General features: G+C 49.7%; 1 protein-coding gene across 1 annotated transcript in view; it reads left to right on the top strand.

The window, feature by feature from the left end:
• Positions 1–4,030, top strand: part of Large1 (LARGE xylosyl- and glucuronyltransferase 1) — a 339,499-nt gene that overhangs the window by 293,535 nt on the left and 41,934 nt on the right. The window lies entirely within an intron of this gene.

Below are 4,030 nucleotides of genomic sequence, written 5' to 3'. Positions count from 1 at the left end.
CCCGGAAGTCACTTGCCCCCGGAAGTCACTTGCTCCCGGAAGTCACTTGCTCCCGGAAGTCACTTGCTCCTGTGGCTTCTGGTCCCCACCCGCGGGCCGTGGTGTCTTATCTGCCTCTTGGTGACCCGTGCTGAACTTGCTTTCCGCGGCTCGTCTGTTTTGTAGTTGAGCACTGTCAGGGTCACCCTCCTGGGGTGACGCACGCCACCCCCGCTCCTCACGTAGCAGTCAGACTTGTGGTCCTCGCGCCCTGAAGCCCCGCCCTTCTCGCGTTCACAAATACACACTGCGTGAGGAGTGGCTACCAGGAGCAGCCTTCCCCAGCAATGAGCTCACAGAGCCAAAAAGAAAGGTTTTCTTCTACCACTCTTGAACTTTTTGCGAAATACCGCAGTGTTCAGAACAAGAATGCGCACATCGTTTCTTCTTCCAGCGTGGTGCAGCCCTCTGTGTGTGTCACGCTGCATCTGTCGGGCCTGGGGAGGACAGGCAGAGCCACCGTGGTGTTGCTAAGAACACCGAGGGCTGAGCAGCGTGGGGGGATACAGCCCGCGCCGCAGAGGGCACCGGAAGTGCTGAGTGAATACTGTCTTTGCAATGTTTGAAAGCATAATCAATCTTTCCATAAAGTAAGTAAAGGAAGTGGGCACCAGAAAGAGCGCAGGCTGTGGATCCAGACAGGAGCCCTGAGGAGCTGGCCAAGGTACTTACCTGCCTTGCTGGTCCACTAATCCTGGGGCTGAAAGGAGGTGTGGGGTCAGAGGGCTTAGGCAGCCCTGTCTCCCGCCCTGGTTCACTGGTAGGTCAAGCAGAACGCATAAGAAAGTGGGAGAAATAGAAAGCAAGAAAACCAGATAAACATAAATTACTCTTGGAAATGAAATGTTTCCAATTTGAAGAGCAAGCAGTACTCCCAGTACACAGATGTTCACAAGAAACATAGCTGACTCTTGAGAACCTGAAAGGCTGACAGAAAAATTGTGCAAAGTAATGGTCAGAGAGACACCTACCAGAAAAGTAGAACAGTGGTGTTGACTTCATTAGGGAGAGAGAGGATCGCAACTGAAGAGGAGAGCACGTGTCAGAGTGCGGGAGAACCCTCGTCCCCTGCACAGCCCAGGCGGAAGCACCAGTGCCTTCCCGTGTATGTGGGGCCCGAGACTCCAGGGAGAAATGGTGGTGGAGCCCTTCAGCACTCCCCTTTCCAGTACTGACGGACCAGAGGTCAAACAGTGGCAAGAATAGACAAGTTTCGAGCCTAATAGTTCAGCAGACTAAGTGCCTGCTTAGGCAAGTGCAGAGACTGGGGTTCAGTCCCCAGTAGCATATGCCACCCCAGACCCACCCCAGGGTGCGCTGAGCCAGCGACCAAGTTCAGGCATGGTGGCACATGCCTATAATCCCAGCGCTAGGGAGACTGAAAACAGGAGGATCCCTAAGAGTCCAAGCTGCATAAGAGACCCTGCACCAAATACATTAAAAAAAAAAAAAAAACCTCAACACACTTGTTTTTTTGGACAAATAAAGACCTTTAACAACTAGAGAACATGCCTACTTCGCAAGTGCATGTAGCCATTGTGTGCAAATGTGGCCATATACAAGACCAGAAAACAGATTTCAGCTCCTTTTTGAAGAATCAATTATGCCATACTTCTCTGAATGAAATACAATTAAATTGGAAGGCTATAAGACAAAAGGCATCTATTAAATTAAAATTATGAATCCACTTCTAAATTCTGCATGGTTCTCAAAAGAAGTCATAATTGAAACTGAAAACTACTTAGGGACTAAATGAAAATAAAAATAATGCATGTCAAAATTAGGGCAATGAACAAACATGCAGAGAAATTACAGCCTTAAATGTTTGCATTGAAAGAAAAAATGCTGAAGATTAATATGCCAAGTTTGCAACTTAGGGTGATAGATACAGAACGTTGGAATGAATTCGGAGGAGATAGGAGGCAGGACACAAAGAAGAAAAGAGCAGAAGGAAGCTAACAAATTACTCAATAAAGGCAGAAGTTAGCTCTTGGGAAGAGAGCAATAAAATCGACAAAGCTATGACAGGATTCACTAAGAAAGAGCAGGCTCAGGAAAGACTGTTGCGCGGTGTGTATCCAGACTCGTCAATTGAGTCCCTAATTGTTTTGCCCCACAGAGCAAAGATCAGACCGTCTCTTGGTTCTGGGGTCCTTCTCCCCAAAGATGAAGCAGAACTGAGAAGGTATTGAAACCTCAGACAGCATTATATCAGGAAGTGTGAAAACTTACTCAAAATGGACAAACTTCTAGAAATACTTAAGCTACCAAAATCGATTCAAGAAAAATATAGAATGTTTAAATTATCTTTTAGTCAGTAAACCTTCCAAAGACAATGCTATGAGCTACTGAGAATAAATAAGTTCTACCATTTTTTTTAATCTATAGACATTTGCAAGCTTAAAATTTCCAGAGAATAGCAAAAGGGGACACTTTTACCCACTCACCGAGCCAGGGGACCCTTGATACCAAAGGTAGACCAGAAGAGCTTCTAGAAAGGAAAAGTATAAGCCAGCCTCGCTCATGGATGTGACTGTAAAACTCTGACGCAGAGGGCCAGCAAGACAGATCAGCAGACTAAGCGCCGGCTTTGGCAAGCGCAGTGAGCAGGGTTCAATCCCCAGCACCACATGCTGCGCCGGCCCCGAGACCAGGCGTGGTGGCACATGCCTGTAATCCCAGTGCTGGGGAGGCTAAAAACGGGAGGATCACTACAAATCTGAGCTACATAATGAAACCCTGTGCCAAACACATTAAAAAAAAAAAAAAATCTGACACAAAATATTAGCAAACCAAATGTAGCCATGTGGAAAACAGAAGACGCACATTGGCCAGGTGAATTTCTTCCAGAAAAGACAAGAGTGAAAGATCCTCAAGCGTCACCAAACATGTTAATAGATTAATGAGCAGCACCGTACGATCGCCAAAGTAGATGTGGAAAGTTCGTTCTGCTTCAGGTTTTCACGTGCAACAGTGACTAAAGCGCTGCCGCACGCTGTCCAGGCCCCGTGCTGAGGGTGCGCCCAGTAGTGAGGCACAGGGCGGGCTACAGCGTCTGGGCCCACAGCCACAGGAACTTGGTGTGTGAGGGCTGAAGTTTCCACATGTGCTCCTGAGACAGCAGACCATTCCAGAGGGGATCAGAGTCCCGTCTCACGCCAGGCACGAAGTTCATTCCGCGTGGATCAGAACTCGGAAGCAGAAGGCAAGACTGCAGGGAGGTCTGCGCTGAGGCCTCAGTGGGAAGCAGCTGCTCGTCGGGACCCGGGCTGGGTGGGCCAAGCCACAGCAAGAATGCTGATGGTGGCTACGCCTTGCTGCCTGCGCCCCCGGCCAGCTGCGTGGCTGGCTGACCATGCCCTCTGCCCGCCCACCCTCATCAGTGCCCTTGATACCAAAGGTAGACCAGAAGAGCTTCCAGAAAGGAAAAGTATAAGCCAGCCTCGCTCATGGATGTGACTGTAAAATGGTGACCTGGCTCAGTGAGGACGCAAGCCTGGCATACACATGGGCACCTGCATCCATGCTCGGTCACCTCTGCCTCACCTGCACCTACTGGAAGGCAGATTTTCAGAGCTGTCTCAAAGCACATTCCCCGCCTTCAAGCAAATAGCAGCTCCCTTTTAGCACATACATATCATTAATTCAATTAATGTTTAATTAAATTTCCAATTGTGTTAGAACTGCAGATATAAAAACACCTTCGGAAAGCACAGAGCTCCGTGCATCAGGCTGAACTTCTGCACGCTGCTAGGGCCCGGGGCAGCTCGCCCACCAGAGCCTCTCTGCAGACATGGGGTGCGGGTTGGGTCGGAGACGTCTGGGATGCCTCTCCACGGGATGCCTAGGAAGGGTGCAGGCTGAGTAGGCCTCGCATCCAGGGGCCCTCAGACCCCCACAGTGCTCGCAGAAGTGTGCTGCCTCCCCTCGGCGCTGCGTGCTTCAAGGACCTCCACTTGTATCTCTGCAGCTCTAAGGCTGAAGCAGTCTC

This window comes from Octodon degus, unplaced genomic scaffold (genome assembly GCF_000260255.1).
Source record: "Octodon degus isolate 3935 unplaced genomic scaffold, OctDeg1.0 scaffold00004, whole genome shotgun sequence".
Classification (NCBI taxonomy): domain Eukaryota; kingdom Metazoa; phylum Chordata; class Mammalia; order Rodentia; family Octodontidae; genus Octodon; species Octodon degus.
Note: the sequence above shows the minus strand (reverse complement) of the source record. Positions and strands in the feature narration are given on the sequence as shown.